The sequence below is a fragment of the Eucalyptus grandis genome, chromosome 5 (genome assembly GCF_016545825.1).
Source record: "Eucalyptus grandis isolate ANBG69807.140 chromosome 5, ASM1654582v1, whole genome shotgun sequence".
In the NCBI taxonomy this organism is placed as follows: domain Eukaryota; kingdom Viridiplantae; phylum Streptophyta; class Magnoliopsida; order Myrtales; family Myrtaceae; genus Eucalyptus; species Eucalyptus grandis.
The window spans coordinates 40,156,558-40,172,088 of NC_052616.1; positions in this window are offsets into that span (position 1 = coordinate 40,156,558).

A 15,531-nucleotide genomic window follows, 5' to 3' on the forward strand; every position below is an offset into this window, starting at 1 on the left:
CTAGCCCAAGCCATGCCCGAACCAGCCGCCCGTTGTAGCTCCTTTAGCCCAAGTTTTGAAGCCAAAACGAGTAAGGGTTTGTTGGCAGCAAGGCTCGTTTTCAAGAGCGTCCTGATCCCACTTTGGAGTTTGTTAGGCCCCTCCGCGTCCCCGTCGTTTTGATTCGAGCGGATCGCTAATCAAGTGAGTTTAACTCACTAATCCTTGCTTAGTAAGTTAATGACGTTTAATGGTTGATTAGTTTAGGCTAAGCTGGATTAGGTGGATAGTTAGATTAGATTAGCAATTTAATTAATCGTTATTGCATGTTAGGTTGTTAGAGTAGTTTAATTAGAGCCTAGACAAGCTCTAGTATTTATTTAGAGTGGTTCGGAAATTTTATGGGCCCGTATCGGCTTTCAATTAGGCTTTACGAGCCTAAGTTGCTATTTTTAGTATTTAATAATTAATTTATGTAATTATTTAATTGATTATTTATTTTCCAGAAATTAGACCGGGATAGTCGGTGACCAGAATTTTATGCTGATTGCAGTGGTGTGATATGTTTATTTAATTGACTGTTATTTTGTGCAAATTGAGTGTGATTTGTGATTGTGGGTAATTATCCCAAAATTTACTAATTTCAATAATTAATTAGAAAATCACCGAGCGTTAATTTACAATGCCAAAAATGGATTTGTGGACTGTTAAAATTTGTGGGATTTTCAAGTGGCAGAAAATTGTATTTTTGGCTAAGGCCGACCGTGTACCCACACACAATTATTTTTATCGGGAAGGATAAAAATGGTTATTCAATTATATGAACTATAACAGTATATGAGGCAGCTTCTGGCGAGCATATTTATTAAGGCAGCTTATGGTGAGCATATTTAGTATACTATAACAGTATATGAGGTAGCTTCTAGTGAGCATATTTAGTATACTATATCAGTATATTAGGCAGCTTCTAGTGAGCTATACTATCTACTATTAGCTTAGAGTGAGCAGTCCTAATTATGATCGGACTTTATAAATAGTATTGTTTGAGATGACCAGGGAATGATCTCGATGACATAGAATCGATTAAGTCGATTGATCGATAATTCGATCTGAGGGGATAAATTGATTTGTGAAGTGAGTGATTGGATGGTTATTTGAACCGTATTGACTTGTAGGAAGGAATCGAGGCCAAGGTAAGTCCTCTGACTCATGATTATGCTTAGGCAGCCTTTATGGCGTATTTTCTTCCTAATAGAGTCTTAGGGGGTTGAACTCGCTGAGACATTGTCTCACCCCGTTGTTGGATAACATTTTCAGGTTCTTAGATGGCGAATCCCCCCAAACGTCATGGTCGTCCCATGAGAGTTACAGAGCGAGTTTCTAGTTTTCCCAATCCCGGAGGTTTTTGGGTTTATGAGCTAATCGTAATCACTGTCTGGGTCGAAAAGGTTCCACATAAGGAAATACCTAATCGATTCAGAGTCTAGTTCCGCACCACTCCCTATGGTGTTAGACTAGGTCCCCTTAGGACTTTCGAAATCCCCTATATGGTGATTGATGTTGCCTTAGACGAGGGTCCAACTTACCCTCCTGATGGCGCAGTGGAGGACCCACCGTCTCGCCCTGACCCTGTGGACTCTACCGAATCAGTGAACGAGTCGGACTAGCTAATCATCGGATAGCTTGTTTTGGAGAGTCGACCTTTTTGTAGACTTTGTAAATATCGGCTAGTAATGTATATGAATTAGTTTGATATGTATAAAGGTGTGGTTTGATTTTTGATAATTGGTGGTCCTGCTTTTCTATCTCATCTTGTTGTTGTTTGAGGATTTATTTATTTGCTTCCATATGTGCATTAAAAGGAATGGGTTGACGACGCGTCTTGAGATGTCGCTATTTAATCGACCAATGAGGGATGGTACACGCTCGGAGGATCAGGGCGTGACAACTACCATATAGGGTCTCACAAGTCTAAGGAATCCAAGTCTGAAGGAGTCAAAGCTTAAAGTTGGAAACAATACTAGAGTTGATGTGGAGCACTTAGGGACAGTTGTTTTGAATTTAGATTCTGCTTTTCAGCTTATCTTGAACAATGTCTTTTATTTTCCTAGTTTTAGGAGAAACTTAGTATCTCTTTCTTCGCTTGACAAAGTTAGATATTGTCTTTATTTTGCGAATAAAATAGTGGATTTGAGTTATGATTATAGAATTATTGGGAATTGTGTTTTGTTTGATGGATTATATCGATTATCCTTATCCCCCGATAAACCATATTGCTTTTTCAATGTCGAGAATAATGTTGCTAAGAGATCTTTAATCAAAGAAAGATCTTCATTGCTATAACATAAGTGATTAGGGCATATCTCCAAAGAAAGGGTAAAGCAACTCATTAAGGTTGATATTCTCCCTCCTCTTGATTCAGATGATACTAAGACTTGTATTGATTGTGTAAGGGGAAAATTAACTAAAATCAAGAAGAAAGGTGCTACTCGTAGTCAAAATCTATTGGAGATAATTCATACTGACATTAGTGGGCCGTACTCAACCACTTTGTGTGAAAATAAGTACTTCATCACGTTCATTGATGATTTCTTCCGTTATTGTTATGTTTATTTAATTAAGGAGAAAATTGAGGCTCTTGAAATATTCAAAGTATTTCGCACTGAAGTTGAGAAACAATTGGGAAAAATTATCTAAATTGTTAGATTTGATCGAGGGGGTGAGTATTATGGGCGATATACTGATATTGGACAACAAATGTGACCGTTTGCAAAATATTTACAGGATTGTGGTATTGTCGCTCAATATATAATGCCGGGAGTCCTGAATAGAATGGTGTTGCTGAACAGTGCAATCACACGCTCATGGAGATGAAATGAAGTATGATGGGCAGTTCTAATTTGTCTGAATACTTATGGGGTGATGCAATTAAAATAACAACTTATATATTGAATCGTGTACCTAGTAAATCGGCGCCGAAAACACCTTTTGAATTGTGGATAGGGAGAAAACCAAACTTGAATCACTTTCGAGTTTGGGGTTGTCCTACAGAGGTGAAAATTTATGATCTTTCTCAGAAGAAGACCGAATCCAGGACTTCGAGATCTTACTTTATTGGATACCCTGATCATTCCAAAGGGTATATGTTCTATTGTCCTACTTGTGGCACTAGAAACGTTGAATCCTAAATTGCCAAATTCTTGGAATTAGATGTTGCTGAAAAGAGTTCTTCTCAATCTTTCAAAAGGGAAGAACCAAACAAAACGTTCTCTATTCCATTGCCCATCTTGCATGATGATTTTATGCGGGAGCCTTGCAGAGTAGAAATTCAGCAAGAAGTAGATATTGGAGGTATGACGGTAGATCTTTCTATCACAAATGAAATTCCCAGACGAATGATGGGGCTCCAGAAATGCCAGTGCAAAGATCACAACGACAAAGAAGACTAACGCCTTTAAATGATTATTATGTGTATATTGGAGAAATTGATTTTGACATTGGAAATATAGTTGATCCAACGACTTTCAAAGAAGCACTTAATAGTGATCATGCAGATAATTGGTTAGGAGCGATGAATGATGAGATGATTTCCATGTCAACTAATCAAGTATGGAAACTTGTTGATTTGCCCGATGGGCAAAAATCGATCGGCTACAAATGGGTATTCAAAACCAAGAAAGATAATAAAGGCAATATAGAGAGATTCAAGGCAAGGTTAGTTGCAAAGGGATACATAAATAGAAGGAATTGATTATACTGAAGTTTTTTCTCCAATATCTACTAAAGACTCTTTTCGGATAATAATGGCATTGGTGGCTCATTTTGACTTAGAGCTTCACCAAATAGATGTCAAGACAGCTTTTTAAAATTAAGATCTAGATGAAAAAGTATATATGTAGAAACTTGAAGGGTTTAAAGAAGTCGGAAATGAGCATATGGTGTGCAAACTTTAAAAGTCCATCTATGGTCTCAAATAAGTATCATGTTAGTAGCCTCGCTAGGCCACCGCTAGGCGACGCCATCCTGGAGGTGGCCCAGCGAGGCCAAGCCTCGCCAGTGGCTAGGCGAGCTCGGCCTCCCCCAGCCCAGGCGAGGCCGAGCCTCGCGTGGCCACAATAAGCCACGGCGAGGCTCGGCCTCTCCTTGGGCTAGCAACGCTCCGGTGACGTCGCCGGCCCTCATCTGGCCGGTTGCCGGCGCTAGCTATGGCCAAGGCCAGTGACCAGAAAAAGGAAGAAGAAGAAGAAGAAGAAGAAGAAGAAAAGAAAGAGAAAAAGAAGAAGAAAAATGAGATGAAAAAAAAAGTGTTTCTCAAAAGTGTTCCCGAGAACAAGAAACAAGTTTTTTCTACTTCTAATTTCTGTTCCAAATCTTTCCAAGAACAAAAAAAATAAATTTTTGTTTCCGAGAACAAAAGTGTAAACAAACACGTTTCTTGTTCTTTTTTTGTTCCTCAACAAAATAACAAAAATTTGTGTACCGGGAAATAGAAATAATTTTAAACAAACATATCCTAAGCTTTTTCTTCCTCCTACATATCCACCAAAGAAACCCTAACTCCATAGACGTATCCTCTCAGCCTGCCCTCTACCCTTTCCCTTGCAACTCTTTCTCGAAGGACCTCCTCCCACTAAACACTTACTTCAACCTAGATCGCTTAGCCATTTCTAGAAATCCCACACCCATTTTCACAGAGCTTTCTTCAATCTAACGTCATTCTTACCCCCAAAATCCCCAAAGGCAAAAAGAACCCAAAAGCAAATCCATCTAGCCCACCAAACATCATGGTGGACCTCTACAAAAGCCATCACAGGAAGCCTCCTTATCCGGCATCTAGGTGCTATTTCAAGCAAGCAAAACGAAGTGACTACAAGTCGAGACCCTGCAAAAAGGAGAGATGGAAAGTGGGATAGAGAACGACTTGCCGCAACTCTGTGTAAAAGCTTAGGCCATCTTTGGTCAAACAATGATGTAGTAGAAGTATCGACAGAAATCCCTTCCAATAAAAGGAGGGAATACAGACAAACTCTATTTGGTAAGTTGTTCTCCAAACCTAAAGTTAACTTTCAAGCTTTTTCCAACACAATGAAGAAGGCATGGAAAACAGATTCAGTTGTTTGCTCACAAAAGGAGCCAGGGTTTTTCTCTTTCGTCTTTCAATCAAAGGAGGATGAAGAGAGAATTATAAAAACAAGCCCTTGGTCCTTTGCTAGCAATCTTTTAGTCCTTAAACAATGTGAACTAGAGATCCAAGAGCATTGTTATGACTTTTCCCATTGCACATTCTGGGTACAAATAGGTGGGATACCTCCTGGGTGGTTTAGAGAGGAAGTGTTTGTTGATTTGGCTGAAAGGGTGGGAAGAGTGTTGGAAATACAGGTGGATTCTAAAGGAAATGGTCCATACAAAGTAGGGAAGGCAAGGGTAGAAACTAGAAACAAATACAGATGCTGAAAAATCAGTCCCCGAAGCACCAACCATAACATATGGAATGGAAATAGTGGTTAGAAATGAATTGGAGATAAGGGCGACTCCTATTCGCAACAAGAAAAGGGCAGAAAATTCATCTTTTAACAAGACAATGGAAAGCTCGGCTCCAACTCCATGAACAAAAAAATACAATGGAAAATAGATAATGTGCCTTGAACTTCCCAAATTGAAACTTTTGAATGAGGAAATCAACAGCAAGAAAAGCTTGAAGATCTAGAGGGCTAAAAAACAGAAAAGAATAGCAGACCCTATCCCACTTATCATCTACGATATGGAGCTATTGGAGACCCCCATTTAGGTAGTAAAAGAAGGAAACGATTGGGCTTCGGTGACTAGCCCTAATAAGCCACCGGAGATATTATGAGGATCATTAGTTGGAACTATCAAGAGCTAGGCAACCCCCCGACATTTCAAAAGCTGAGAGCTCTCGTAGCTCTCAAAAGGCCTAACCTGATTTTTTTAATGGAGACCAAGAACAAGGAGACGATGGTAGAGGATGTCAGAAGATGCCTGAAGTTCCCAAATATATTTTTAGAAAATCCGGAAGGCATCATAGGAGGATTAACACTTATGTGGAGTGAAGATGTGGGTTTAAGAGTGAATTCTAGCACTAAAGCATTCATCAATTTGGAATGTAAAGACCTGACTAGTGGCTGTCAAATGAGAATCACTTTCCTCCATGCTCCTATGAACTATGGGGAGAGGCTACTTTTATGGCAAAAATTGAGGGATTTCCAGTCAAATAACCTACTCTCGTGTATTTGTACGGGGGATTTCAATGAAATTTTGTACATTTGAGAGAATGTAGGAAAGAGAGAAGCCGACCACTACTGCATAGCAGCCTTCTGTGAACTCTTACATGATTACTCCCTAATGGATATAGATAGTAAATGGTTTGCTTATACTTGGGGGAATAACAGAGAAGGAGAGGACCTGGTAAAAAAAAAAAACTAGATTGAGTTCTATGTACTATGGATTGGAGGGTTACCTTCCCAAATGTTGAGATTCAGGCTCTACCAGTTATTGGCTCAGACCACAGCCCACTTCTTATTGTGTTACATCCTGAAAGTAAGAAAAGAAAAAAATAATTCAAGCTCGAAGCTTACTAGTTGGAAGATCAAGAATGCAGGGAGATCATAAAGAGAACATTGAATGGAAATTTATCAAATGATAACAGCTTCTCTGAAAAAGTTCAAAAAATCTCTAAAAAACTAGCAACCTAGAATAAAGACAAGTTCTCCAATGCATAAACTAGAATCAGGAAGGTAAAGAGGACACTATTAGAGATTACTAATAGAACTTTAGGAAGCTTTAGCAAGGAGGAACCTCAAAATATTACCGCCCAAATTGACAAACTATGGAGACAAAAGGAAAAATACTGGGGGCTAAGATCTCGCATCAACTGGCTTCAATGGGGAGATAGCAACACGAAGTACTTCCACGCCACAACAGTGCAAAGAAGGCAGATGAATGGAATCACGATGTTGAAGGTAGATGAAGAAACCTGGTGTAGGGAGCCAAATGCACTCAAGCAACACATAGGGGACTTTTATCAAACACTATACGAGTCGGTGGGTCTGAGGAATTCTCAATCAATTCTAGATCAGTGTCCCAGCCCAGTAAATGAAAAAATTAATGCAAAGCCGATGGCAAATGTATCCATTGAAGAAAGAAGCGGTCTTCCAATTGGATTCACTTAAAGCTTCAGGTCCTGACGGACTAAATGGTCAATTTTACCAGCACTATTAGGAGGATTTAAAGCACGAATTGTTTTAGCTACTACAAAATTTCTTCGTGACAAGTACTCTTGACCCTACCCTAAACAAAACACATATCTCTCTAATACCAAAAGTCAAAAATCCAGAAAGCATAAGCCAATTTAGACTTATCAACCTATGTAATTTTAGCTACAAAATTATATCAAAAGTGAGGCTAATAGGTTGAAGTCGTGGCTCCCATAAATTATAGCTTTTGAACAAAGTGCCTTTGTACAAAGTCGGCAAATCCAAGACAACATACTTATAGTTCAAGAAGTTATCCATTAGCTGAGAATTAAAAAGAGAAAAAATAATTTTCAAGTGATTTTGAAATTGGATATGCAAAAAGCTTATGACAAAGTTGAGTGAGACTTTTTGAGATAATACATGTTGAAAATGGGATTTTATGAGAGGTAGGTAGCATTGATCATGCAATGTGTATCAATAGTGTCTTTTAGCCATTGTTTGGTAACCATCCAAATAGTGCTTGATTTTGATTTTTATTCTTGGGATCGGTTTGGGAACAAAATCGCGTTTGGTAAAATTTTTGTTCTTAGGAATAGATTTGGAGTAGAATCAAGAATAAAAATAAAATAAAATTGATTCTTGTTTCGGGAACAAAAAAAAAAGAATAAAAAAGTGAAACTCTTCTCTCCCCTCCTTTGTTGCCGTTTGCCACTGCTCGCCACTACCTTGCTGTCCGTCGCCGTCCACCGCTGTTCGCCAATCACCGACAACCCTCGGGCGAGGCTCGCCTTGCCGGTGGCCGGGTGACCCTCGCTAGGGCTAAGCGAGGACCGCTTGGTCCCGGCGAGGCTGGGCGAGCCTCGCCGGTGGCTAGGTAGGCCTCGCCCCACCTCCCGCCGGTGGCCGACGCAGCCTCGCCTAGCCCGACGAGGCTGGGTGAGGGCTAGGCGAGCCTCGCCTAGCTGTCGGCGAGGCTCGATCGATGAGGGCCAACGTCGCGAGGGCTGGCAACCCTCGACCTCGTCGGCTAGTCACGGGTCCGGCCGGCCTGAAAAAAAGAAGAATAGGAGAAAAAGGAAGAAAACGAAAAGAAAAAAAATGAAAAAAGGAAAAAATGAAAAGAAAAAAAAGGAAAAAAGTATAAAAATTATTTAAAAATTAAAAGATATTGATTTGGAATAGAATCAATGAGCACGGCACCAAACGTAATTCTATTCCAAATCGAAACTTTAGACAGATTACCAAATGGTTTAAAATGCTTAGAATTTGTTCCTGGGAACAGAATAAAAAAGAAAAATTTCTAATCGAATCTACTCTCATGAATGGAATCATTACCAAACGCGCCCTTAGTGTGAAGATTAGGGAGCTTATGCAATATTTTACACCATCACAGGGAATCATACAAGGCGACCCTCTTTCCCCTTACCTTTTCATTCTAGTGGTGAATATCCTATCATGGCTAATGCACAAAGCCATGGAAGATGGGAGCCTTAAAGGAATAACTTTGAACACGTACTACCCTACCCTATCACACCTACTCTTTGTCGATGATGCTATTTTTTTCCTCGATGGGATTATCAGAGAATGTCAAAATCTAGTAGCTGTTTTAAACCAGTATTGCTTCGCAACAAGTCAAGCCATGAACCTAAACAAATCAAAAGTATGTTTCAACAGTGGATGCCCTTTAAATCTATAGAGGAACATGGCTCAAGAGCTCAAAGTACTGATCATAGATAAGACAGGGAAATATCTTGGCATTTCGACGGATTGGGGCCAGTAAAAAAAAAGATGTCCGCTTGGATCCTCGCTAGAGTAAACATGCAGTTTGAGAGCTGGAAAGAAAAGCTACTATCCAAAGCAGGCAAATAAACCTTAATAAAGAGTATAGTGCATGTGACATCTTGATTTTCCATTTATGTTTTCAATTGAATGAGTCAGGCTTTTCATCGACGCGCCTATAGCCTTTTTCTCTGAGTTGGCCATTCGCGAGTTAACTGATCTATCGGGTGAAATCGTTAAGGAATTTTAACGCTGCAGACTCGAGAATTCGACTAAAAACCGACTACTTGACCGTGCTAATCTATAAGGGTTAATACGGCACTGTCGAAATCAATTAGAGATCAGAGATAGGTTGATTTGACTAAGATACGTGATCAGTGAGTGGGTGATTTCACATGATTGCAAAATTTTCGTCGAACGATACTGGACTGATTATTCTGTCTTTTCTGTACCTTGTGCCCGTATTTGAAACCTTGAGATTTTCTCGACAACCGAGAGTTACTAATGTATCGAAGATGTACATTGTGGCTTGAAAATAATCAACCACAGGTCAAATGCGCCAAAAATTCCTAAAAGCTACCCGGTAGATTAGGACGTGTTAAAATCGCGCTAGATTGAAATTAATCGCGAATTTAAACCCGATTTTAGAAATTTAAAGTTTTATAATGTCACAATTCATTTTAGGAGAAGATTTTTTTGCAAACCGAGATTTTCGATGAATATTCAAAGGGTATTTTGGATCGGAAAATTCGTAGGCCAACCTTTGGTTGCATTTTTGGTCATCAAGTGGGATCTATGGACAATGAAAAATGTGGAATTAAGTGTGGGCACATTTGTGGATTTTATGGACTTCAATTTGACTCAATTGGAAGAGAAATTGAATGAAAATTAAAGAAGATGGAATGGAATCAAAGAGGAAAGCGTCACAAATTTGTAGCCCCCATGCTCCTTAACATTTTGGACCTATTGGCAAGTTTGTTGAGGAAGCTTATGGGCTATCAAAGGGCTGAGGATGACAGACCAACTGGTGGGGCAAGAACTCAAGTGCATTGGATGTTTTGTGGCCCTCTCCTTGACTAGCAGACTTCTTCTTCCTCATTCTCCCTCCTTTCTCCATTGTTGAAGTATTGAGAGAGCTTGTGAAACTAGAGGAAAGCCAATAGCACCCTCCCCTTGGCCATCGTACACCGCCTAGGCCATCGAAGCCATCGCCGGACTCTTTCCTCCCTTATTTTCTCATTCTGCCAATTTCTGCTCCACCCGACCTTCATGTGAAAAACTGAGTTAAAAGTTGCCTTTGTGCCACCCACCATTATCTTTAGCACATCTAGTCTGTACGAGAGCACCTTGCCGCTCGCTGGAAAGATCCACCGGTCGTCTCGTCCTCCAGTGAGAAGCCGCCGCTCGCCAGACCGCCTAGAGTTCGCTTGGAGTGAACTGTTTCGTGTTTTCTTCGTTTTTCCACCCATTCCGACCCTTCCTCCACCCATTCCCACTACCAACATGTCCCCCTTGACCCCTGGGTGTCGCCGGTTGCCAACCACTAGCTCGTCGAAGCTCTGGTGAAGCCGTTTCGCTACTTTTCCTCATCTGTTGTTCGGTTTCTTGGAGTTGCAGAGGGAGTTTGAGCTTGTGGATGCTGTTTCAATCTTGGGACCGCCTTAGATTGTCGTGGTTGAGGTTCCGGTGCATAGCCTTCGTCGTTGCCTCCGTGTTCGTGTCTCCGGCCCGTTTAACGGGTGATGTTAGCTCATAATCCTTAGTGCCTAAACTTGCTTGGAGGTTAATTATGCTTAATGATTGTTTATATTAGATTAAGTATGGATTAATGATAATTTAGAATGGTTAAATTAGCCTTAGAATGTATTAGTGTTAATCTAATTAGTGAGATTAGCACCTTTGAGATGAATTAGTCTAAATCGTGGACTCCCCGCACTGGATCTCTAGACTCTCGCTGTTTCCCATTTTTGTAGATCGAAATGGGTCGCGAATTTGAGGTTGATCACTTATAGAGAAATGTTTTAGACATCTTTAGCTACAATATATATTTTTCTCAAGATTTTTAGAGATTCAAAAGGAGATATCAGCTTCGTCATTTTCAAACAGAACCTTAGTTTTTACTAAAACTGGTGACCTTTTAGGATTTTAGGAGTTTTTATCAACTCTTAGAGTTCGAATTTTAAAATGGTTTCTTTACCAAAGTTGTTTGTTACATATTTTGGTTTAACATACTCAAATTTCAGATCAAACGGACATGTTTTGGACCTCGAACCAAACTGATTTCGAAAAACAGATTTTCTAGAAACGGACCCAGTTTTTGGTGTTGGATCGAGCGATTTACTAGGTTGAATCTAGAAGGATCTGAGTTAAGGTGTCTGCATGAAAAATATTTTTTTATGTGTCGTTTACAACATATTCAAATTTAGAAATTTTCTAAACTCGTTTGTTTAGGTTTTTGGATTTAAACTTGGAGACACGCGAGTAGCTCGGTTTATGCCATTTAGGATCAATTTTACTTTGGTGATGGTTCTTGATGCCTTACTTGCTTCAATTAGTGTTTTCAATGACTTGTGGATTTAATTTATTAGTTATTTAATTTTGGAAATTTACTGTTCATATGAAATACTGTTCACGAGTTACTGTTCACAAAACACTGTTCACCCGAAAATAAAAAGTGCATAATTTCATGTGCTTTGATTTTATGAGGTGATTTGAGTGTATAAATGCATGAGCATCCGCATCAATTGAGTGAATTTCACAAAAAAAAAAGGGAAATATGTATTGTCCAAGGGACACCGAAATGGACCGCCTTTAGAGGAAAACAATTTGAAATTATATTTGCAAGCATTGTGCATTGATTAAATGCTCATAGATAAGAAGGGGGTCTTAGTAGTGAACTTGCGTAATTAAAAGTTTAACCGTTACCTAATGGGAGTTTGGGGGCAATACCCGGCGGGAGTTTGAAGCCGGTTGCAATAGACTCCGGATCGATGTCCCTCTTTGGGGATACCGTCTGAACGGGAGTTCTAAACGTAGTCATGCCCAATGGGGCTAGACGAAGCCCGATTTTCATCGATAGCCCGGCGGGAGTCGAATGATCGCTAATTAGGAAGTTAGCCATGGCCGGAAGGTCGTTAATAACTAGAGCACACATGAGTATTAAGATCGATGATCACTAACTTGAAAGTTAGCTATGGCTGGTAGGTCATTAATAACTGGAGCACACATGAGGGTTGAGTTGGTTGGGCCTTATTATAGGGTAAAATTGTGTGGCACGGTGTGGGACATGTCATAACGATTTTACTTTATAATCGGGACTCATGTGATCGATTGATGAGGGATAGTTGGCGCACTAAAGTGCTAGAGAGTATGAAAATCATGGCATCATTAGTTCCAATTATGCATGAGTTGAGCATATTGTTTATGGCATGCACCCATGAACCGATAACGTGCAAGGTGTGGCAATGGCCATGTGAGATCGCTTGTGATGCGACTCATATATGATTGATGAACTGCATCATCTAATGGCCATGTGCATTACGTGTATTGTGTTGAGATTCAACGTGTAGAGTATGGCATACCAGGTAAGGTTGCATGCGAACTGACTATTGAGTGTTGGTTGTTGATCTTTGATCTGTTTGTGGGCTGGTTCTGAAGTGGTACCCTGAGTTGAGTTGGTGTATTAATCAGGGCTTAGGGGGAGGACTTGTTGAGATTTATATCTCACTGGTTATTGTCTAACCATTTTCAGGTCCCTAGTGTGAAGAACCAAGATCTTGAAGCAGAAGGGTCAGGAGCATAAATGACTTAGTAGCTCTTTTTTAGATAGACCTTATGTATAAGAACCTGAGATGTTTTTGAAAGTGTGTTTTGATTTGGGAAATTGTTGTCCTACTTTTCTATCGCATGTATGTCGTTGTTAGGAGATTAGTTAATCTGCTCCCGCATGTGCAATAAAATGAAAAAGGTCGGCGATGAGTTTTGGGAATGTCACAAAATTCTATCGACCACCGAGGGATATGCGCGTGCTCAAGGTTCGAGGTGTGACAGTACAAGCCATTCCTTAATATGTGATGTCGATATTTAAAATACCCGTCTCGATGTGCAATGCTATCGAAAGAAGAATCACCTTTTTCTGGTGGAAACAAAATGATTCAAGGAGATGATTGCATTGGAAAAAGTGGGAAGTAATGAAAACTAGAAAGGATGAAGGGGGCTTAGATTTAAAGACTTGATAAATTTCAACAAAGCAATGCTAGGTAAGCAAGCTTGGCGGTTATCTCAATCCCCTTCAGCTCTATGGAGCATGATTCTAAAAGGTGTCTACTTCCCAAATGGAGACTTGTGGAAGGTAAGAAAATGGCAACGCCCATTATGGGGTTGGCAAAGCATTTTGGTAGGGAGAGAGGCCATAGAATTGGAGGTAGAATTGAGGGTGGGTGATGGAAAATCAATTCGAACATGAGAGCACAAATGGCTTACATCAAGTGTGATCGGCGGTCTGGCAAATAAAGATGACCCTATAATGATGGCTAAGCTTATTGATGAACAAAGCCGGGGATGGAAAGAAATAAAGATTTAGAACCTTTTTGAAGATCGTCTAGCTAACGAAATCCTTGCTATCCCAATCAACCCTACCCTAAAGGTAATAATCTTGTATGGATAGGCAACAAATAAGGAATGTACATAGTAAAGAGCGGCTATAATAGAGCTTGTTCCCGAACCACAAAAATAGAACCAAATAGAGTATCAAGTTCGTTCTAGCCTTCTAGAACCATATGGACTAAAATTTGGAATTTAACTATCCCCCCGAAAATGCGAACTTTTATTTGGAGAATCTGTCAAGATGCTATACCATCAAAAAAGAACCTATACAGAAGGAAGAGGTTACCTGACCCAATTTGTCCGCTCTACAACACCCATTCAGAGATAACCGAGCACTTGTTTTTGCTCTGCAAGTGAACAAAACACATATGGGTAGACCCGCGAGTCAACCTAAGCTGCAATCCCTACACTATTTCTAGGTTTGATAAGTGGCTATCCAAGAGGTTCGAAGGGAGCAATGACTTAGCTGAGAACAAGCTGGTCGTGGTGGTGCTCTGGTTAGTATGGAAAACTCGCGACAACTTCATATTTCGAGCCAAGCCACTAGATCTGGACTCCATTGTTGACATAGGGAAGCATAAGTAAAGAACTTCAGCAGATGGCAAAAGAAAAATGGAGCAAAGAAACCCCCAAATATGAACTTACCGATCAAGTGGACGCCATTGGGGAGAGGATCAATGAAATTAAACGTTGATTGCTCATGGGTACAAGGAGAATTCCTAGGCTCAGTCGCTGGAATCTTGCGAGATCAGGCCAAAATAGTCATCAATGGCTTCGTGCGAGAGGTTCGTGCGCCATCCTCTTTATAAGCTGAAGCCCTAGCTGTTCTGCACGAGCTGGAGTATTTGAGGCTGAAAAAGGAGGAACACATGGGAACGGTTAGGACAAAGCAAGTACAAAATGAGAAGCTAGAGTGCAAAACAGATAGTTTGACTTTGGTGGAAAGTATCATGGGTTGGGCTGAAGACCCTTGGAACGTGAAGGATATAATAGAGCAATGTAAAGGAATATTAGCCCAACTCGACTCGATGACGCTGGCATATCGCTCTTGGGAGGCCAATAAGGCCGCAGATTGGCTCGCTAAGGCTCCTTGGACCAAAACTCTCTCAAAATTGGATGTATTTTCCTCCCTTACTCCTTTCGGAAATTTTATGTTTGGAAACTTATCTATCGTTTCTTGTGATCCTCGTTGTTTATGAATGAATGAAAGCACCATATTATACCACAAAAAAAAAAGCTAGAGTACCTAACCAAAAAAGAAGAAGAAGCCAGGAGTGCATTTGGTTTGACCCATCTTGGGAGGTTAGGTTCTCTATGAGCCATCTATCCATTTTGGGGATCTCTTCTGTAGTTGTGTTCAGCTTTATTCGATGATCTAACCATGGTTTTGTCCATTCACACAGAAAGAGTAGGTGTTCAAGCATTTTTTAGGCTTTACATCACAATGGACATTGTGGATCAAGTACTACTTTCCTCTCATGGAGGTTTTCCTTTGTTGGGAGTGCATTAGTACATATGCTCCATAAGAGTAAATGAACTTTTGGGTAGTGCTGAAGTCGCCACATGAGACTTCATAGATTCCTTTTTAAGTTTTGAAATATTTTTTAGAATTTTAATTACTATTTTTTTTTTTTTTCTTGTTTATTCTTCTCTTTTCCTTTTTTTCTTCTTTTCCTTCCTCTTTTCTCCTTATTTCCCTTCGCCACTAGTTGCCACCTCCATGATGGCTAGTGGAGTTGCTAGTCGCCAACGAGGGTGAGGGGCAGGATACCCTTGTCGGCCATAGGCAAGTTGACCCTTGCTGGCCTTTGGCGAGGGTTGGGTGAGGCTACCCCTTGCTAAACCCGGCGAGGAGATCCTAGTAAAAGTTATAAAAAAAAAAAAATTATGTGCAAAGACCCTTGCTAGCCTTTTTTGAAACAAAGGAATCATAAGAAGCGTATTAAATAGTACG